Source organism: Equus quagga, chromosome 9 (genome assembly GCF_021613505.1).
Source record: "Equus quagga isolate Etosha38 chromosome 9, UCLA_HA_Equagga_1.0, whole genome shotgun sequence".
NCBI classification, from domain to species: Eukaryota; Metazoa; Chordata; class Mammalia; order Perissodactyla; family Equidae; genus Equus; species Equus quagga.
Window position 1 is genome coordinate 106670469 of NC_060275.1, and position 23384 is coordinate 106693852.

Below are 23384 nucleotides of genomic sequence, written 5' to 3' on the forward strand. Positions count from 1 at the left end.
AAATGCCCAAAGCTCCCTCTATTTTATCTACTCTAGATGTCTTCATGCTTTAAAGTCTAGAAACAAACTCACTCCTAACCCCCAAGTGAAAAAAAGCGTTTCACCTTACCCCTGTTTAATGACCTTCTCCCAAATTTCTCTTTCAAGATGATTAATGATAAAAAATATCCAATGTCCATGGGAAGCCTGGTAGTGAAATGGTCTGACCTTACAGACTCAAAAATACATGTAATATTTCCTATTAAAACTCTCACTCTCCAAACTTAGAAACAGAATAGATTCAGACAAAATTGGTGAGATAGGTCTATTTAGAGGAAAGGATTACCTCAATCCCCAACTCTTACTATTTAGTATCCAAAATTCAGGAATGAATAAATTCAGATAATTCACAGTGGTCCTTGTTGTCTGAACTTACTATTGGAACTCCCACTGTCCCAACTTAGAGACTGAATAGGTTTGAATAACAAGGGATAAATGGATTATAATCATAGCATAGTTCAAAGTTTGTATATTTCCTAGAGCCTGGATTGATCATTCTTATTCATTTTCTCCCTATTAAGGTAGAAGAGAGGATATTCAAATTTATTTCATGAAGCTGGCATACTTCCATATCAAAATCCGGAAAGGATAAACTCACCAAAAAAGAAAAAGGAAAAGGAGAAGGATACAAAAAAAAACAAAAAAAAATAGGTCCCTAATGCTTGCTGTCCATGGTTAAATGAGCATAATTTTGGATTGCTATTTCCCTGCACATAGAATACTAAAGATAATCAAATACAATATCTCATAATGTATGCTACTGTTCTTTCAAAAGCCTGTATTTCCTTCACTTCCTAAGAGGATAAAGATTAAAAACTCATCATAACATCTGAGGCCAAGAAATTCTTAATTAAAAATCTCTCTGGTTAATTTTATTTTTCAGATTACATCTTTGATCAGCTCTGTCAAAATTAAGGTTTGGATTTTTGCCTTGTTTTGGATTCCTTCAATGTGATTATAAAAATGTATCAATCTAACAATGAATTTGAAAGGGCCCCCTTTTTGTAGAAACAAGCAAAAATACACACCATTTAGATAACGTTTTAAAAATAATTTTTCAACAGTTAAGTAATAGAACTAATGTGTATTCATGTGTGCATGGGCCATGGGTTGAGAATAATTAGTAGTATCAGCAGAAATCATGGCTACTGCAAACCTTCTGCTCTCCCCTGAGCCAAGTGATTCTTGAGACGCAGTCCCTCGAACAAGTGGGTGGATTGGCCAGCTTAGAGATAATGAGTCAGATGGGAAATAAAGATTCAGATCCCTGGGAAGGAGCACAAAGCCTGTAGAACAGATGCCCACACAGATGGAGGAATAGGGGACAGCCAGGGACCAAAGTATTCAAACAGCTTTTGGGTTTCTTGGACACAATAAGCTAATTGAGCACATTAGGGAAAGAAGCAATAGCATAGAAGCCTAAGACCTGTGTAACCATAGAGAAGTCATTTAACCTACACAACCTTCACTTTCTCACCTATTAAGTAAGAAAGTTGGAGTAGATGAACTGTAAATCTCCTCTTAATTCTAAAATTCAATAATTCTACCCAAATCACTTCCCTTGACTCATTTGTACTTGAAAACTGTCAACTATATTGGTTAGTAGAGGAAAGTAGTAAAATACAAAGATAAAAATCATGGATAATGAGTTTTGACTGTCATGGTGTGGGGCATTTATGGCAGTAACTTCCTATTATGTTTTAATTATGCTATTTTTAAATTAATGACTTCATATCAGGATTCAATTGAAAAAGATAGACAGCGACACAGAGGCAAAACAGTAAGAGAAACTAAAAAGAATAAACAAAACTGTATTTGTATCACAATCGTCTAACAAAGCATTACAAAAATCCATAAATTATGAGCTGCCTTATCTTGAGCCATTGACCTTCAGACATTGCCTATTCTGTATTGATAAAAAAAATTCATTCAATTATGAGTGAGCCATTATTTCTTCAAGAATCTTGCCATTACCACTTCATTAGCAGAAAGTGGAAATGAAGACAATCGATAAAAGGCTTTGCATAAAAAGAAATGTATAATATTTCCTACTTCCCACGATTTCAATCTAAAGATATAGTTGCAAGATCATAAAGTAAAGATAAATGTGACATCAATTTAGATAAAAGAAAGTTATAGAAGTCAGATCCATTTATTTGCACTTGATTTATTATTTAACCGATATTTTATCAGTCTGGTGATCTTTTACCCTGATATCAAGAAATCTGTTTAAATTTGCACCATTTAAAGAACACTGACTAGTTTTTCCACTTTCATAATGGTTCCTATAGAATGACTTTTTCTCTGAGTCTCAATTTGTTACAAATTATTCAGAGCAAGTTAGATTGTACCAACTGTTTTCTTTCATTGGCCATATCCAAACTAGTCATATAGAATCTGGGCTCTTTACAATACATTACAGTAAAAATAACTGTTTCTCCGTAACTTTTGAGTAGAAATTTGCATATTATTACTTGAACTGCTTCGACATTGTACTTTATGTTATTTAAACTCTTGTCATTTGGCATGCGGCCTTCTCCTAAGCTGGCTGACTGATTCCACCACTTCATTTTTATGAATGTCAGAATATCATTTTGTTAAAGGAAATCTCATTTTTATTACCTGGTTCCAACAAATGAAGTGGTTGAAAATGTGTTATGTGCAAGCCACAGGCACCAATAAAATTCATTTTCTGGAAGGAATGAAAGCACACATAATAAGTCATTTCTTCTTTACTGGTGTCAGAGCATGAGCAGCATATTCAAGCAAAGGAAGAGAAGAGAATGTTGTAAGGCAAATTGGCCCCTGGAAACTCATAATGCTCTCCTTCAAAATATAAGCAAAAGAGCGAGAGTTCTGAAAAGGTAGATATATTTCAACCAAGCAATTTTCTTCTGTTCTCTTTTTAGTGTCTTTATAGCTTAACTGATAAGTTTGCTTTTCTTGACCTATTCTTTAGTGTTCCTACAGTATTCATCTTAGAAGAACTATAAGCAAAATGTTCAGATTTTCATGTAAGTCTACAAAACATCATTTTGCTCTGTCACCAAATAAATGTCTGCTGTGGATATTTAGATCCAGAGAAGTTTATGGAGAAGGTTTTTGAGCGTGTCCTTTACGTGGCTTTGAGAAAATTTATTTCCCATCTTCTTCTTGACCTCACTTTCGGCACTAGGCTTCTTCCACAAACAACTGCTTTGATAAGTTGTGAGTGTTTCTCTTAATCACAGCAACAGAATTTTCTTTCAAAATACCCTTCTTTGACATTGCTCCCAGAGAAAAGGTGTCATGGCAGGTGAAGCATAAAAAGGAAAATTCTTTTGAATATTCTTCACACACCCAAATACCTTTTAGAATTTCCACCTAAAAGTAAAGAAAAAATAATTAGAGATATACAATATCATACTCTCCAGTCATCCTTCTAATTAGCAAAGTCCTTCTCCCTCTGTTGCTCCTGAAGAAGAAAACTCCGTTAAGTACTTGTTGACACAGGAAACACAATGATGGGAGCTGATCAGAAGCCATTCATGAATTTTAGGGTTTGTTTTCTTTTTAGACATTGCTGGTTACCAACAGAAAGAGGTGGAAGAGGGCTACTATGTTTCTATCCTGTCATGTCACAACCATAGGATAGCTTATGATGAAGGAAGACTGATGGCTCTGATGGAATTTAGCTATCATACAAGAAGGCAAAAATAGTAACATATCCATTCGCACATACAGTCATGTACCTGTTCTGCAAACCAAATCGTCTTTACTCTCCAACCTGGAGACACGTAAACCCCACTTTGCCTAATATGTTCATTCAAAGCAGCTGTGACAATATCCTAGCAGCAGGATTCAGTTAACAGTCTGGGCAGAATCAAACAGCAAAATCCTCCACGTGCAGCTGCCACAAAACTGATGGGAATCCTAGGCCTACAGCACTATCCAGCAGAGATGTAAGGCTAACTAGAATCTTACACCCTGTTCATACAAGGAAGGTCATGCCTGAAAAATACTCCTATCAAAATTCCAATGGAACTTTTCACAGAAATAGAAAAAACAATCCTAAAATTTGTGTAGAACCACAAAAGACCCTGCATAGCCAAAGCAATCCTGAGAAAAAAGAACAAAGCTGGAGGCATTACACTTCCTGATTTCAAACTATACTACAAAGCTATAGTAATCAAAACAGCATAGTGCTGGCATAAAAATAGACACATAGACCAATGGAACAGAATCAAAACCTAAGAGCAAACCCCCACATGTATGATCAACTAATATTTGACAAAGTCGCCAAGAATACTGAGTTGGGAAAGGATAGTCTCTTCAACAAATGCTATTGAGAAACTGGATAACCAAATGCAGAAAAATGAAATTGGACCCCTATCTTACACCACTTGGCATGGATTAAAGACTGAAACATAAGACCTTAAACCATAAAACTCCTAGAAGAAAACGTAGAGAAAAAGCTCCTTGACATTGGTCTTGGCAAAGATTTTTTTGGTTGACATCAAAAGCACAAGCAACAAAGGCACAAAATAAGTACATGGGACTACATCAAACTAAAAAGCTTCTGCACAGCAAAAAATAAAATCAACAAAATGAAAAGCAACCTATGGAATGGGAGAAAATATTTGCAAACCATCCATCTGATAAGCGGTAAAAACCAAAATATATAAGGAACTCATACAACACAACAGCAAAAAAGCAAATATTTAAAAATGGGCAGAGGAACTAAGTAGACATTTTTCCAAAGAAGACAAACAAATGGGCAACAGGTATATGAAAACGTGCACAACATCACTAATCATCAAGGAAGTGCAAATCAAAACCACAATGAGTTATCACCTCAGATGTTTTAGAATGGCTGTCATCAAAAAAATGAGAGATAACAAGTGATGGCGAGGATGTGGAAAAAAGAGAACCCTGTGCACTGTTGACACGAATACAAATTGGTGCAGCCACTATGGAAAACAGTATGGAGGTTCCTCACAATTTAACAATGTAACTACATATGATCCAGCAATCTCATTTCTGGGTAGATATCCAAAGGAAATGAAAACAGAATATTGGAGAGATATCCGTACCACCATGTCCACTGCAGCATTATTCACAATAGCTAATATATGGAAACAACCTAAGTGCCCATTAACAGTTGAATGGATAAATAAAATGTAATATATATTATACACATACACACACACACACACACACATATATATACACTCACACAATAGAATATTACTCAGCCAAGAAAAAGAAGGGCACTTTGCCATTTGTGACAACATGGGACCTTGAGGGCATTATGCTAAGTGCGATAAGTATGTATGTATGATCTCACTTATATGTGGAATTTGCAAAAGCCAAACTCATAGAAATAAAAAGTAGAATGTGGTTACCAGGGGCTAGGGTGTGGATAGGGAGATATTGATCAAAGAGTAAAAACTTCCAGTTATTAGATGAGAAAGTTCTGGGCATCTAATGCACAGCATTGTGATTATAGTTAACCATACTGTGTTGCATACTTGGAAGTTGTTAAGAGAGTGGATATTAAATGTTCTCACCACAAAAAAGAAATGGTAGTTATGTGACATGATGGAGGTGTTAGCTAACGCTACAATGGTAACCATATTGCAATATATAAGTGTACCAAATTGACACGTTGTACACCTTAAACTTACACAATGTTGTAGGTCAATCATCTCTCAACAGAGCTGGAAAAAAAACATTTGAGCCAATCCACATATCTTAAACATGAATTGTTTCACCAACATCCACTATGCAATAATTCTTAACTTTCTAGGACTGATCAAAAATAAAGTTAGCTGGCACATTCTTACTAGTGACTTCTGAAGACTTATGGGGCTTTGACTAATTTTTCAAATGCTAACCATTCACTTCTAGAGTGTGTATTTCTGGTTAGAGTACTACGAATGTTAATTAACTGATCCAAGGGATAAAGTATACTGTGTGTGTCTGTATGTGGATGTATGTGTATCCCCCTAAATATGCCAAAGTATTTCAAAATAAGTTACACTCTGGGGCTGGCTCTGTGGCCGAGTGGTTAAGTTCACACGCTCCGCTGCAGTGGCCCAGGGTTCGGATCCTGGGCACAGACATGGCACTGCTCATCAGGCCACGTTGAGGTGGCGTCCCACATGCCACAACTAGAAGGACCTTCAACTAAGATATACAACTATGTGGGGGGGGCGGGGGAGGGATTAGGAGATAAAGCAAAAAAAAAAAAAGAAGATTGGCAACAGTTGTTATCTCAGGTGCCAATCTTTAAAATAAATAAATTACACTCAATATAGTCATTTTTGAGGATTCAGAATAAATCCCTCACTCAGCAAAAGTTATGGATTCTCTGGGCATTGTGCTAGATCTGACCTGAGAGATGTAAATTAAAGGTCATTGAATTAGTCGCCTTCCCCCTAAAATCCACCACCCCAATTACTGTAAATGACACACAGGAATAATCAACAAACATTTCTTAAATTGAATCCACTGAACTCAGAAAGAACAGTCTTCTCACACTCCTTTAGGCTCCAACTCCAGGATAGCCAGTAACCACCGCCGAGCCTGATTTATTGTTGAAAACATTCACTGCCAAGGCTCCAAGACCCCAAAGTCAGGTTCAGATAGGAGCTAAATTGTCCGTCTGGGGACTGTGAAGACAGCCTATGCCAAGCTCAGACTTTCCATTCAATAAAACTTCAGTTCTTAAAAATTTCATCAAATACTTACAATCATTATGCTTTAGATGACATATATTTCCTATGTCTTAATTCTTTTTCTCTGCTCCTTGAAAAAATGTTTTACAAAATTGCCAGGATTCTGTTAAGAAGAAAACAAAAAAGATGTTTATTAAAGAGAGAAAAACTCTGGGCCAGCCTCATGGCATAGAGGTTAAGTTTGCATGCTCCACTTCAGCGGCCTGGTGTTCGCTGGTTAGCATCCTGCGTGTGGACCTACGCACTGCTTACCAAGCCATGCTGTGGCAGGCATCCCACATATAAAATAGAGGAAGATGGGCACAGATGTTAGCTCAAGGCCAATCTTCCTCAGCAAAAAAAAGGAGGTTTGGCAGCAGATACTAGCTCAGGGCTAATCTTCCTCAGCAAAAAAAAAAAAAGAGAGAGAGAGAGAAATATACACATTTGATAGCTCTTGCTGTGAGGATGTTCAAGAATCTGGACCAACCTCCTTCCAAAGCTTGTTGACTTTTTCTGCTGGCAGACGATTGAATGGTGACAGGTCCTCAGCGTTTAGCTTGGTAGGACACTTCTGCTCAGCTCTCAAACTACGTGGCAGCTGGGAAACCTGCCAAACATGAGTGTTTCCTGCCAGATCTAATTGGTCTCACAACTGATGTCTTCCTACTTGTTGCTCTATTTTTCATACTTGACTATAGAGAAGAGCCGTGTTTGGGGACAGAAGCTTCTTTAGTTGCTCACAGTCAGAAGAAGAAGAGATTAAATTCATCCCGTCCTCTTAATATTTAGCAACAAAAGCGATTTGATTTCAAAATTGACATTCACAGTGCTTGGTGTTTAGTGTTACTGTGGACATTCAGGCACAAGACAAGGATCACCTAGCAGTATTGTGTGAACCTGTAGCCACACCGCTGGTTTGTGCTCCCACTAGCTTCTTTCCTATCTTGCTTGAAAAGTTGACCTTTAACCCTGACTTCAGCTCACATAATTCTCTATGGGGAACACTAGCAGTAAATAAGAACATAGGAGTCAAATTATTTGTGCATGTTTCTCTCTCCTACTATCATACGAACTCTTTAAAACCAAAGGATTCACAGTTGTATTCTTAGCATTAGCACTGTGCCTGGCATGTTGTCAGGACCCTTGAGGAGCCAAGGGGTCTCTAAATAGCATGCACCTATTCCTACCCCTGCTAGACAAGTTCTCAGTCCAACAGATTACCCGGTGAGGCCATAGGCCCAAGAATATGAAATTCATGCTGCAGAATAAACCCATCAGGAGGAAAAGAGTGACTTCTCTTTCCATGATTTAAATATCAGAGAAGATGAACAGGACAAAGGGTTGGCTACTTTCAACATTCTGTATTTAAATGGCAAGAACAAGCCTGGGTAGACTAGAAATGGCATGAGTTTCCTGCCGGGCAGGAAAGGTGCTTGGGAATATGGGGCAAGAAGGCCAATCAGAGGAAGGCTGGCACCAAGACAGGCTTCCCTAAATTCATCATCACACCTTGTGTTGGCTCTAGCATGAGCATAGCATTAGGAAAATTTGGAAGCAAAAGAAATAAACAACCAATTTCAAAAACAAAATGAACAGTGAAAAGCATAAAAAAATCAGATTTCCCTGATCTAAACAGAAAGTGTAAATCACTATGGTTAACACAAGACAATTTTCCTAACTCTGCCACTATTTCAATACTGGATTAGCTATTAGCCATCCAATTAATCACACTACAAATATGAAGTATGATTGATAGCTAGCTAGCCAGCTGATACACAGTAGATAATCTGCTGTAATTTCTAAACGCACGGTGGGGTCAGTATCATTACATGAACCAGGAAAGAAAAGTTGCTTGAAATTAAATACTTTGATGGATCACACACAGGGAACAGCAACAGTGAATTGCAATCTGGATGCCTGATCACACAGTTTGGTCTCACGTGGCTTCCCTTTCAGTTCTTACCTGTCAAATAGATGACATGAAAAGACAGGGGCTGACCCTGTTAGCCTAATCTTGATATACTCAAAGTCCAGAGAAGGAAACAAATCACAACATTAAAAGGAGAGGAAAAGAGGAGCATACCAATTGATAGGAGCTATTTTATTCAAAGATGTAAGAGTTAGCATATAAAGAAATTTACAGTTTGCAAACGCACTTCACATTCAAGGCATTAACATGTGAGTTTCATTGATGTGTTGAGGCCTATACTCTGCAAAATGACAACTAAGACGAAAGAGAAGCATTAACCTACCTTAGACCATTGCAACAGCACAGAGTATAGGGTTATCAGATAAAATGCAGGACACTCGGTGAATTTTGAATTTCAGATAAATAATATTTTAGGGTAAGTCTATCCTAAATATTTCATGGAGTATGCTTTTATACTGAGAGATTATTTGTTGTTTATCTAAAATTCAAATTTAACTGGGTATCTCATGTTTTTTCTGCTAAATCCAGCAACTCTATCTGGGTGTTAAGATAGACCTGAATTTTGAAACACAACAAAATATCTTTTGGGGGACAGCTCAGTGGCGCAGTGGTTAAGTTTACGTGCTCCACTTTGGTGACACAGGGTTTGCTGGTTCGAATCCCAGGAATGGACCTACACACCACTGCTCATCAAGCCAAGCTGTGGCAGGTGTCCCACATGTAAAATGGAGGAAGATGGGCATATATCTTAGCTCAAGGCCTATCTTCCTCAGCAAAAAGAGGGGGATTGGCAGTGGATGTTAGCTCAGGGCTAATATTCCTCAAAAAAAAAAAATCTTTTGGCTTGTCATAAAATTACAGTCAAATGGTCAAATTCTGACAGATAATCAAAGGCTAATACAGTTTCCTGTCATTTATAGCAAAAATTGAACCATGAACACTGCCTGTATTTTAAATTCACAGCAACCAGACATATTAGGAAAAATAATCAATATTCTCTCCCTCTAGTACCTGACGTCCTGGCCTCACTATTTCCCTTGGATTTTTTTTGTGGTTCTTTTTGGTGAGGGAGATTGTCCCTGAGCTAACATCTGTGCCAGTCTTCCTCTATTTTGTATATGGGTCACCACCACAGCATGGCTGACAAGTGGTGTAGGTCTGTGCCTAGGATCCGAACCCAGGCCACTGAAGTGGAGTGCACTAAACTTAACCCCTAGGCCACAGGGCAAGCACCCTTCCTTGTTTTTTAAAGTGAATCAGCAGTTGCAGGTATAAAGATTCCCCATAAAGTTCTAGGGTGGGGAATACAATGATGTAAGTGGGGCATTCACTTGAGCACAAAATTTTAGGAAAGATACCAAAAAATTCAGTAATCAAACTAAATAACATTTTAATGCAATATTTTTAGAAATCAAAATTAATGCAAAACTTTTATGATGAATAAAATATCAAAAATTTGAATGAAGCGAGGATGTGACCCTGCATTTTCATGAGTTGGCCCCACTTGCCTGCCTCTAGTCCCAGCCCTGGTTGTTAACCTTCAAGACACTGATGAACACTCATGTTCACCTTGAAGCTTTTCCTGCTTGCTCCATTGATAGTGAAAGCTCTCTCCTCAGCTCCTGTGGTCCAGCTATGTGAGTTGTTATCTTTGTAATGTGGACTGAGATTCCCTGAAATAAGCCCAGGCCACTCATACACCATCAGGCTGTGCAGTACACCGCAGTGTCATATCTAAAGGGACACCGTGATGCAGCCCGGTGGCATAGCAGTTCATGCGCTCCACTTTGGTGGCCCAGGGTTCGCCAGTTCAGATCCTGGGCATGAAACTACTTATTGCTCATCAAGCCATGCTGTGGCAAGCAACCCATATATAAAGTAGAGGAAAACGGGCACAGATGTTAGCTCAGGGCCAGTCTTCCTCAGCAAAAAGTGGAGGGTTGACAGCAGATGTTAGCTCAGGGCTAATCTTCCTTAAAAAAAAATACATAAAAAAAAAAGGGATACGATTTCCTTTGTAGACATCATAGATGAAGGCAATTTTTTTGAATTTGTATTAAAATGCTCTATGAACAAGCAGTGAATCCACGACTTTTAAGATTGAGTCTGAAATTGTAATGCAAGTCTAACCTTTCTCAGCCAGAAAGTGCTGTCTTTCAAGATGAAAATATGCAATGTTTGCTTGCCCTCATTTTAAGTAGATAGTCCTCTTTCTGCATGGTAGTACAGATCATATAAATAACTGTGCAAGCTGAAACCATGCAATGTGGTCTTACTAATCAATGGGGAAAATTACAGTTTTTCTATGACCTTTAACCTTTTTTGTCAAAATATCAAGAACTTTCTTACGGTTGGTTATAATGTATATGAAAATTTAAAAAATAATAAAATTAATATTTATGTAATGCACTGTAATTTAAAACATTAGAAACATTGAGAATAAAAATTTATTTCTCTGTTAAAAAACAAGCTTATCAAGGGTAGTTTGAATAACACGTGCTTTCCCCTCATCATATAATTTACAATGTGAAGTGAGCAACTTTTCCATGCCTTGGCAAATTGTCATACTCCTTTCAAAGTTTGGATCAACGTTCACCATTTTTTCCTTTACACTTTTATGTTGTGAGATGTCTCCAGTTCTTCTAACGTGAGGTTTCTTGCCAACGTCACTTCCTCTGAGACATCTTCATCCTTTTCGTCACAACCACTTTCTTCACTTATGTCGGTAAGTTCTCCATCACTAAGTTCTTCTGGCTGCACATCTAGAGGCTCTCAAACGGTGAGAGTGTCACCATTCCCACAGTCAGCTAGTCCTTCTACAGCTCTGCTGACTCTCGATGTGAATTTCACTCCCAGGGTTATCAGTTTTTGTTTCTCCACTGGTCTTTCGTCTCTGTTGGCCAATTTCCTCTTCCTCCTGTCTGATTTTGTGAAATGTCATGTAGGTTTATCACTGAAGTCAAGGAGGCAACACAGCTACATGCTTTGCTCTTGGCGTGTGAACCAAATAACTGATGCACAGTGGTCAATCATTACTTTGAAAAAAGTAATCTAATTAGTCATCTATCATGATGCCCATCTGTCATTTATGTAGTGATTTGTGGACTAAAAAAGTGGCAGTGAAGTTTATACTTTGTGCAATTACACACAATTAATATACTGTGGCAACTGAAATTTCAACCATATCAAGTTATTCAACTAGTCTGTGGTAACTGAAATTTGTGCATATTGGAACTTTACAAAGTCAGGACTGCCCATAGTCTAATCTCTCTCTCTTAATACTCCTTCTAGAGTTAAAGCAGAATTCGCTGAATATAAACCAAGTTACATAATTAAATTTGGCAGATTTTTCTCCCATTCCCAGTCAAAGTATATTTATACAAAGTGTATTTTCTTAGCTTCTCAGTCAATTTCCCCTTCTGAAATAATACACATTCTAATAAACTTGTCCGTACTAACATACTCACGGAAAAGGATAAAGGGGATTCCTAGGCCCATTCTCCTTCCCAGACAACACATGCAGGGCATTGTCTAATCCCTGAGCAGCCATGCTGAGGTCAAGCCCATCCCAACCTCCTTAGAGCATGCCCCCCTGTATAAATTAGAGCCTGAGTACTTCATAGTCTCCTCTGAAGTGAGGATACTGCAGAAGAGCCAACATCTGCTAAGCAGGAACAGCCACAGAGACTTGGAAGATGAAAGTTAGCACCAAGCGCCTCAGGCTCCCCTGCGGTCCGCTGTGGTGGTAGCAGCAGAGATTTTTTCAAGGCTCAGTCCCTAGTGTCGTGAGTGCCAAGAAGCAGTCCCAGCAGCAGCAGTGGCTTTCCACTGGAAGAGTCCCATGTCATGCTATAGCATACAAGCCTGATTATCCAGCGCTCCTGGAAATTACATAAGCAGCCCTATATCCCCTAATAAATCCTCTTCTGCTTTAACTAGCCAGAGTGGAAATTACTATTTGCAATAAGTACCCTGAGAGATACAAGTGTTAATTTGCAGGCTAGTTCCAATGAAGCTACATAGCCAACCGCTTTCTTTCCTGTGTAGATTTTTTAGAGAGAAAACAATTTCAGTGAAAGAGAAATTACCTCAGACAACAAATAAAAATAGTTCTACCCAAATCCAATGAACCATACAGATTCTATTTGCAGCTCATTAAACTTCTTAAAATTAAATCAATGAGCCATAAAATTCAGACATCTTTAAGTTCAAGTGTGATTTGATTTTTCCATTGGATTAAAAATTGGCTTCCTAAACACCTAGATTTCCAGGTCCTTATATCTGCCCCCTATGATTCCTTCTTAAAAATAGAACCTATACCTTCTATTAATGGCATGCCTTAGAAAACAAGCAACACAGAACAAAGGATGGAGATGAAACATAACAAATGCTGTAGGAAAAACAGTAAGAAACTGACTGGCTACTTTATCCCTTCAAAAGAGATGGACCACAGTTACTTCCACAAGAGAAGCAAATAAATAAAAAAATTTCTTTAAGAATGTCATGGAGACACTTATCTCCAGTAAAAGCTCAGGTTTATTTCTTTAGTCTAAAATGTTGAAGGTGCCATGTTCTTTACCATTCTCCCTGTTGCCGTGATAACTAATGATTAGAATTAGAGTTAGGTAGTTGAAAGACTTACATTTTTATCCAAGTTCTGATACCAACTACCTCTGGGAGTGTAGGTCAGTCGTTGAACCTGAGTCCCGTTTCCCAAGCTATAAAATGAGAAATGTGGTCTAAATAGTCTCTAAGATTTCTTCCAGTGCTAATCTGGTTAGTTTCTATGATTTTTGAATGTAAAACTTATATACTCCAGAGCCAAAAACTGTCATCAGAACTATGAACTCATGGTATGCCTTCAATGAGATAAAATAGATACCATGGGAACAGAAGCGTTCAGTTCTCCATAGGACATCCAAATAATATAATGTATCACTCTGGTTACAAATTTAATCATGTTCTCTTTATTAATGGTACATTTTCAGCTAAATGAGTTATTGTTTTTTTCTGCTTTATCTCCCCAACCCCCCGTACACAGTTGTATATCTTAGTTGCAGGTCCTTCCAGTTGTGGGATGTGGGACGCCGCCTCAACGTGGCCTGACGAGCGGTGCCATGTCCGCGCCCAGGATCCGAACCCTGGGCCCCCACAGCGGAGCGCGCGACCTTAACCACTCGGCCACGGAGCCGGCCCCCTAAATGAGTTATTTTTAATTCGTATTTGTTGAGTGATTACTATCAAACATTGCCAACACTTTATGTATATGATCTTATTTGTCACAACCCTATCAGATATTGTCCATTTTTTACAGATGAAACAACTGAAGCAGACAAGGGATAACTAAGTAGACCCAGGAAATAGAATTTCTGGGTAGAAAGTCTGGAACTGAAACCTAGAAATTTGACTCCAGAGTCTACGAATTTAACACCAATGCAATATTCTTAGCCCTCGCTAACCAACTTTAATTTTTTCCTGAAAGCCTTGCCACCAAGGGAAAAACCTTTAAATAAAAATAATTCCATTTAAGAGTAAGAATTCTGATATGTTTTATCCAACATAAGATAGTCAAGCAGTTTTGTAAATAGAGGAATACATCAATTGAACGATGAGAATGAGTTTATGTAAATTAATAAAAAAGCAAGTTGGAAGAAAATAAATTTACTATATACATAAAATATTGGGAAAAAAATGTAGGATACTTGACACGTAATATCATAAAGTTTTACTGAAGGCCCCAAAGGAGAATAGTACGTGATAGCCAGTGGAGAAAAGGAAGAAGGTAGCGTACTTTGCAAGGAGAATTCTTCTTTCCGCACCATTTTGTTCACCAAATTTTTCAGTTTTGGGGCTCACTGTTATCTTGCATTCAAATTATACTTAAAGTTACAGCATAGAAAAATAAAGTTAAGGAAAAATAAAGCTAAACACAGCCTTCAGAAACACAGAAAGCAAACTACACGTGTACAACAGACTGAAGAGTCGCAGAAGATACATTATTTTCATTTTCTTTGTTTGGCTACATACCTGAGGGAAAACATATTAAGTTCTTTTAAAAACGGTGCATCTTTCAAATGCATTCCATATGTTATTACATAACTAGAGCCTGTTGTGTTGAGTAACTGGTGTGTCTTTGCTTGAAATATTAATGTTGAAGTAGAAACTACTTATAGCATATTTATTTAGTGTGTTTTGGGGTGAAAAAGTCGTCTGCTGACCAAATAAAAGGAGTTGTCTGAAAAATGGTTTCACATTTCAATAATTGCTAAAATTAAAACTAGTTAACTCAACAGTGATTATGTGAGAAAAGTCTGCATGACTTCACAGCTAACACATAAGCTCATAGCTCCAAGGTTATATCTCATTGATCTGACCGATGACACTCTGTTAGAAGCAATGGTATAATCGCTCTGTGATGTGTTAACTTGCCCAGGCTGAACTACAGTCCCCAGAATTCCCTTTCTAGTTTGTTTCTGGTTGGGATGAGCCATAGGAGAGATTCTCTTAGAAGAGGTGGAGGATAGCAAGCAGCAGTATTTTAGTGCACACACACCTCCTTACAGGTACTCAACCACTGATCCAGGCGCTGCTGTGAATGGATTTTGCAGATGTACTTAAAGTCCCTAATCAGTTGTCTTCAAGTTCATGAAAAGAGAGATTATCTTGGATAGTCCTGACATTATCCGTTAGAAGTCCTTCGAAAGATGGCTTAGGCCTTCCTTGAGCCCAGAGGCCCAATCAGCAGCTGAATCTGTAATTGCTCCCTTTTCCCTGGATCTTCTTTTTTGACCATCTGTCTGTGGACAGCAAGCTCTTGTCCACTCACGATCTTCCCTCCCCGCCTGTCTGCCCTGTGGTCTTTGGGCTTGTTTGGCTGGCTGCACAATTAGGTAAGACAATCCCTCAGAATAATTCCCTTAAAATGTGTATCTACTGATTTTACTTTTTGGGTGAACCCTGACTGATACATAGAGTATAATTGTAATTTGAAAATCACAGTTGGAAAAACCACTGTATCAAGGGGTATAGACACCAGAGGTTGAACAAGTTGGTTTATGAGAATAGAATATTAGACTATCTACTTCTATTTATTTTTTATCTCATTGAGAAAGGTATAGTAAGAAATTAACCTTCACTGATATTTATAATACAGATGAAATCTCAAACCCTCACTCAACCTCTATGTGAGAGGGACATTTGTCACCCCCAATACATGAAGTGTCCTGAGAGAAGACTACAGAGTTCCCTAACATGGAGGGGCTGACAGTGGAACTCTCTTCATTCACTATCAGCAAATCACACCACACTCGCATTTTGGGTTATATAGAAACCATTACTATGAATATATGGATTTGTGAAATACATACTGTCACCTAGAATAATATTTACAAAATGGACACCTAGTTTAAAACACTTTAGCAAATTTATTGAATTGAGTGAATATCAATAATTCAAGAACAAGTATACCATGGGAAAGTGGTAAAACCAGCTCTTCCCCTTCAGGAACAAGTTCTTCTTCAGCCAGAAATCCAGGTAAAAAAAATAATGCAATAATAAGGTCTGACAGGGAATTGGGGGGAAAAACTTTAACTACCAATAAGATTATTTTAAAGTATATATATATACATAAAACATATATCCACATAATATATACGTCTGTATATATACGTATATAAATATACCTATATGTATATATATATATATATATATGTGTGTGCATACATGTATGTATATAAAATAGTGAATGTTGTCCTATGTATGCATTTTTCTTGAGATACTATGAAGTCATCCTATTTAGCAATAATTTTTTTATTATTATTTATTCCACTCTAATCCTTAATAGTTTCTTTTTTGGTGAAGATTTTATAATGTATACAATATATTAGTATAGTAATACGTGAAATATTCTAAAATTAAGTAAATAAAAAATTGTTGGTACATGCAAAGTTTTTAAAGATTTTTGCCATAAAAGATTAACATCTTTCAAAAGCTCTAAAATATTAGCTTTTCTTCTTTTTCCCTTTGAGACTCTAATAAAAGGTATAAAATGACTGAGTCAAATCAGATCATCTCTGATATTCCTTCTAGCTTTAATATCTTTATGCTATGAATCTTTAACAGCCTTTCCTTACCCATGAATTTTTAAATTCTGTGACCCACCTCTTGTTGAAAAACACTTCATATTTAACAAATAAGCTTCTTCCTATCTCATCTTCATCTTATAACTTCCATAGTGAGCAAGACATACTTTTCTTTGGCAGGATGTTAACCTTTAAACTCCCAAGTGACAAATAATCAACCTCCTCCTTGGATACCACCTATTTCCTCCTCATGCTGCCTGACCACAGAGGCCACTGTTGTTAGTATCATCCAAGGCGAGCAACAAGGTAGAAGGAGTGTGGCACCCTCACGCCACAGAGCTCTTGCTATTCCAGCCCTGGATTCACTTTACATGACAGAATAAAAAATTCTATCTTGCTTAAGCCACCATAATTTGATATTTTTCTGTCACACACAGTTTGACTTGACCTAAACCATTTACACAAATATTTACATAATATGATTTTCAAATATTTAATAGTATCATAAAATATTGTGCTACAGAATAATAACATATCTTGACAATCTTTCCAGTGCTAGAAATATAGAACTACCTTAATCTTTTAATGGCTGCATCTGTTCAATTAAAACACATTTATAAGGGCCAGCCAGGTGGCGTAGTGGTTAGGTTTGCACACTCTGCTTCAGGGGCCCAGGGTTCACAGGTTCAGATCCCAGGCATGGACCTACACACTACTCATCAAGCCATGCTGTGGTAGCATCCCACATACAAAATAGAAGATGTGCATGGATATTAGCTCAGGGCCAATCTTCCTCACCAAAAAAAAAACAAAAAAAAACCCACATGTATGGAATGTGTACATCATACTTTATTTAACCATTCCCCATTGCTAAAGGTTGTTCCCCGGCTTTGGCTATTTTAAACAAAAGCCCCAGTCAACATCTTTGACTGTGTCTCTTTTTATATATAGGAAAGCATTTCTCTAGCATTCATTCCCTAGTGTAACTGCTGAGTCTGGAGGTATCCACATTTCCATTACTCATAGAAATTCCAAGTTGCCTTTCTAAATACCTTCCTAGTTCATTCTCTCATCAGTCGTATGCCAGTTGTAAGTGAAGGTAATGTGTATCAATCAAATCTCTCATCTTTTTGCTTTATAGCTCCTCTAAAATTTCTCTGTTACAGACCAAACATTCCCTGTACCTTTTTCCTTTACTGTATAGCATAGTTTTCAGACTTTTTATTGTCGTAATAGCTCGTGCCAGTGTATCAATAACCTTTTTAACTATGCCAACCAAAACTGTTCGTATTACTACAAATCAAGAGTTGGCAAACCTTTTTTATAAATGTCCATAGAGGGGCTGGCCCAGTGGCACAGCAGTTAAGTGTGCACATTCCGCTTCACCGGCCCAGGGTTCACCAGTTCAGATCCTGGGTGCAGACATGGCACCACTTGGCAAGCCAGGCTATGGTGGGCGTCCCACATATAGAGTGGAAGAAGACACGCACAGATGTTAGCTGAGGGCCAGTCTCCCTCAGCAAAAAGAGGAGGATGGGCAGCAGATCTTAGCTCAGGGCTAATCTTCTTCAAAAAATAAAATAAAATAAAGGTCCAGAGAGTAAATATTTTAGGCTTTGCAGGCTAGATCATCTCTGTCACAAGTAACCAAGTCTGCTATTGTAGCACAAAGGCAGCCCCAGACAATACGTCAACAAATGATCATGTCTAGTTTCTGATTGACAAAAACAGGTAGTTGGCCAAATTTGACTCATGGGCTATAATTTGTCATAAATTATATTCTTATTGTGATTTACCGTGCTCTGAAAAATAGAACTGATGGCTAGTGTGGGATTAGGTGTGTGTAAGGGGAAATTAAATCTAATTTAGAGCCCAGTGTACAATGGGTGCACACTGAATGTTTGTTGAATTAATAAATAGGACAATCATGTATGAAGTCTGTGAATAATTCTACAGCTAACCACAAAGGAGAATACATCTGAAAAACATTATTGTGGGCAAAAAAATTCATAAGAGAATATCTTCTCAGTGTTCTCACTAAGATGCAAGAATAATGTGTTAATAAAACTGGAGTGAGAGTTCATGGAAGAGAAAATGCTGAGAGGAAAGCAAAGATGGAGAGGAGCTGGCTGAAGAAACTCCGAATGCAATAACAAAGTGCAAGTCTACTTTCAAGGCAATAACTTACATAATTGAGATGTATTTTATCTCATAATTTTGGATTTTCTGATTATAAATGAGGTTGAACATTTTTTTCTAATTGAAGATTTCGTTATAGTTTGGCAAAGATTAATATTCACTCAAATAAGCTGAAATTGAGTGCCTACCTTAGGCCAGGCACTAAATAAGGAACGTTCCATCATTGTCTCATTGAATCACAACAACCATACGAATTCAGTAAGGTTTTTTTCCATGCTGTACAAATCAGGAAATGAGAGCTGAGGGCAGTTAAAGTAACTATACCAATGTCACAAAGCAGATGTTCTGTTTAGAGTAACACTCGCTGCTCAAAAGCTCTTTGGTGCATATTAACCCTTTATATTCTCTCATGATTCTGTGAGACAACTGGTGTGTTCTTCTTCTTCTCCCCACGATTGCGGCTGCAGTTGGCAGAGGACTTGACTGGACTGGCTCCTTCACATGGTAGAAAATTGCTCTGGCTGTTGCCTGGGAGGTCAGCTGGAGCTGTCAACCAGAGAGCCTCAGTTCTTCTCCATGTGGAGTCTCCATGTGACATGTACTTCTCACAGCAAGGCATTTGAGCTCCAAGAAGCAGAAACTAAAAGGTACCAGTCTTCTTGCATCCTGAGCTACATCTTTTCCGTCGCATGCTATTAGTCAAAGCCAGCTGACTAACACAGGTTCAAGGAAAGGGCAGATAAGCTCTACCTTTTGATATGAAGAGTGACAAAAATGTGTACCAAGAGTGAAGAAATTATTGGTAGCCATCTTTGGCGCTAACAATCACACAATAATTAACAATAATATATAAGCAAGAAATAAACTATATGAATTATTTCTCACTTAAATGACAATCTGAAGTGAAGGATCCTCCATCATCAGGCAGCTCTCCTCTGTGCAGCAATTCAGACACCAAAGCCCCTTTCACAATTTACAAGTCACAATCATTTTATCTAGCAAAGGGAGGTAAGGAAAATATGGAGAAGGCACCCCACTTCTTATAAGCCTCAGAGGAAGTGATATATACTCCTTCCAATGACAATCCATAATAAATAATCACATAACCACACCCAGATATGTGCAGGGCCAAGAAATATTCTCAGTCACTGGCTGGACAGCCATTCCATCCATCTTTCCCTATTATCTCCAAAAATCCAACTTGGCTAATTATCTTTGCCAAGGCCACTAAGAGGAAAAGCCAGGACTGGACACTAGAGCTACATAATTATGGAACACATGTTCCTTCCACTATGCCTAGAGGAAAGAGGGGCACTTACTACAAAGATCCCACAGGAGGAGGACCAAAAACTGACTTAAAAATACACCATACTAATTACTACAATTACAATATACATTAGGTACTGTGGGAGAATTAGGCACAAAAGAAATGGAGAGTGGCAGTAGATGAGGTTAGAGAAGTAGAAAGGAGACAGATGGGGAAATATGCTATATGCAATAACAGGAAACCATTGAAGGATTTTAATGAGAGAATGACGTGCTAAGAATTTAGGAACATCATTCTATCTATAAGATTCTCCATAAAGATTGAACAATGGGTCCTCAATGAAACCTTGAGTTCTTTGATCCCAAAAAAGGTCATTTATCTGGGGCACAAGGTATCCTCATGAAAAGGATTTAAATTATCTTTGTTATTGATGTCTTATACATCATTTCTTTTATAACGTATCTATGCTATTCTTTCCAGTATAGAGATCATTCTTCTTATTAGAAAAGACAAAAGAAAGATAGGAGTTAAAAATTGTTTTTCTTACAAAAAGACAGCTTGTTCTTTTTGTTTCAGACATAGCTTTACATATATTTTTAAATACTCATCACAATTTTTAGCATTAATTCTACATGAAAAGACCAAGTAAGTTATCACAAAGCACTTGAGATAACTTTGGAAGATGAAGCTAACGGATTGATAAAGAAGTGAAGGGCAAGCAATCACGAAATTCCATGTCATCTCATTGGAAAGAGTAGGAAACAGATTTGTTCAATGATAAGCTTCACAGGAACATAATTAAAAGTGTTGCAAAGATTTTTTGAGGCCACATCTAGGAGTCGCAGGAATGACATATTTAGAAGTTGTACTTTGTCCACTAAAAAATGCAAAAGCCTTCAAACTAAAAAGCTTCTGTATGGTAAAAGAGACAATCAGAAAAGTGAAAAGGCAACCTATGGGGATGGGAGCAAAAATTTGTAAACCATCGTCTGATAAGGGGCTAATAGCAAAATATATAAAGAACTCATACAACTCAATAGCAAAAAAAAAAAAATAATAAACAATCCTATTTGAAATTGAGCAGAGGAACTGAATAGACATTTTTCTAAAGAAGACAAATCAATGGACAACAGGTACATGAAAAGATGCTCAACATCACTAAACATCAGGGAAATGCAAATCAGAACCACAATGAGATATCTAACCTCACACCTCTTAGGATAGCTATCGCCAAAAAGATAAGAGACAACAAGTGTTGGTGAGGATGTGGAGAAAAGGGAACATTTGTGCACTATTGGTGGGAATGTAAATTAGCTCAGCCACTATGGAAAACAGTGCTGTGATTTCTCAAAAAATTCACAATAGAACTATCATAGATGGTGTCAGATGGCAGTGTAGGCAGACTCTGAACTCGCTTCCCCTCATGGACACAGAAAATTTACAACTACTCTTACAACAATTACCCTAGGAGAGAACTGAAAACTGGATAAAAAGAACCCCCACAACAAGGGACAGTGCTGACCAAGGTGAAAGAGTCAGAAATTCCTTTCTGGAGAGAAAAAAGTCAGCTTTGAGCTGTGGCACCTCATGGCCAGCCAGGAGAAATCTTAAGGTATGAAGGCCTCCCTGGAGGAGTTGGGGATCCGAGCAGGGGAGTGTTACCACCATAAGCAGCTTTTGGACTTAGCACAACCAAGACAAGTGTCATAATATCTGGCATTGCTGGCTATTAACTATAATTGGGAAAATCCCCAGAAAAGCTATTGGACATAAGGGGGAAAAAAGCCTGTTGTTAAAGGGTACATACACAAATTCACCTGTTTCTGAAAGTAATCTAAAATAACAAGAAAGAAAGGTGCACAGTCCTTTGGTGAAAAGACACTCACTTGATAGGCTCTGGGTGCATCTCCATGAGAGGTGAGACCTCCCCAGGGACAGAGACATTGGCAGCAGCCATTATTGTGTACAGGCATGTTGACACATACACTGGCAGATGCCATTGGAGTTCTTCCCCTGGCCAGTTAGCACAGGGTTCTGCCCCACCCACTAGAGCACCAATTTGGTGCAGCTCAACCAAGGCAGGCAGCCCACCCTAGGGACTGGCATCATCCAATAGCAAGCCCTCAGGCAACTTATGGGCCCAGATTTGGGGAGGGGGGTGCCTGGAAACTCCACAGCCAGGTGAGTGGGTTCACCTCTGAGGGACAGGGCAGGCATGACAGGCAGGCCTGCAGTGGTGGATTGTGTGGAGCTTCTGCAGTGGGATGACTGTGTCTGCTTCAGTGATTTGGGGGACACACAGGGTAGGACAGTGTTGATAGGCTCTGTGGCCCTGCAAGAGGTGGGGTTTGCCAGCTGCAGAAGACTCTTGCTTCTCAAACTGCCACATAGGGGATTTGCACCACCGTCCAAAGCCTGAAACAGTTGGGTGCTCCAATGCCTGGGGCCAGCCTCACTCAGCTACAATCCTGAGAGAGCTGAAAACAGCCTTGCAAACCAGAGGCCTATAGCAATTGTAAGCCCCTGAGCCTAGCTACAGCCACACTGGGGGCCTATTCACTTAACAGAAAAACTGCAACAGGAATGTACTATTAGACCTTGTAGCCAACTGTGCCGAGGCTTTCCACATCCAATAAAATGTCTGTAAGGTCCCTAGCTGCCACATGCAACTAAGAATGACAACCAGCCAGTGAGGGGGACAGTGTAGCCTCCCTACAAACCTACAGCAAGAACAACCCTGCCGCAACAGAAGGACACATGCAGCCCACACAGGGGACAGTCCTGGAACATTTGGAACTAGTGACAAGAGAGAAGCAAACTGCTGGACCTCATTAGGCAACTCTTACATAAGGCCATATCTCCAAGATCAGGAGTTGTAGCTGATCTACGTAATACATAGGTATAAGCACAGAGAAAGAGGCAAAACGAGGAGACAAAGGAATACATTCCAAGCAAGGAAATAGGAAAAAAAAAAAAAGAGAAAAGAACTAAAAGAAACAGAAATAAACAATCTACCAGACAAAGAGTACAAACTAAGAGTCATAACGATGCTCACTGATCTGGGGAGAAGAATGGACGAACTCAGTGAGAACGTCAACAAAGAATTGGAAAATATAAGAAAGAACCAAACAGAAATGAAGACTACAATACTGGAAATGAAAAATTCACTACAGGGGCTAAATAGCAGAGTAGATAATACAGAAGAACAGATCAGCAAGCTGGACAAA

At 38.4% G+C, this 23384-nt stretch overlaps 1 long non-coding RNA gene across 2 annotated transcripts in view; it reads right to left on the reverse strand.

The window, feature by feature from the left end:
- Positions 1-2229: 2229 nt before the first annotated feature.
- The window catches only part of LOC124244937 (uncharacterized), a 120313-nt gene continuing 99158 nt past the window's right edge, over positions 2230-23384 (reverse strand). Inside the window, exons 3-5 of one of the 2 annotated variants that reach the window (XR_006890155.1) lie at positions 6772-6861; positions 3387-3402; positions 2230-2731 (exon numbers count right to left, since the gene is read on the reverse strand). This is a non-coding gene — a long non-coding RNA (uncharacterized LOC124244937). Of the gene's footprint in view, positions 3403-6771; positions 6862-23384 lie in introns of both variants that reach the window. The other variant, XR_006890154.1, reaches the window with a different exon arrangement.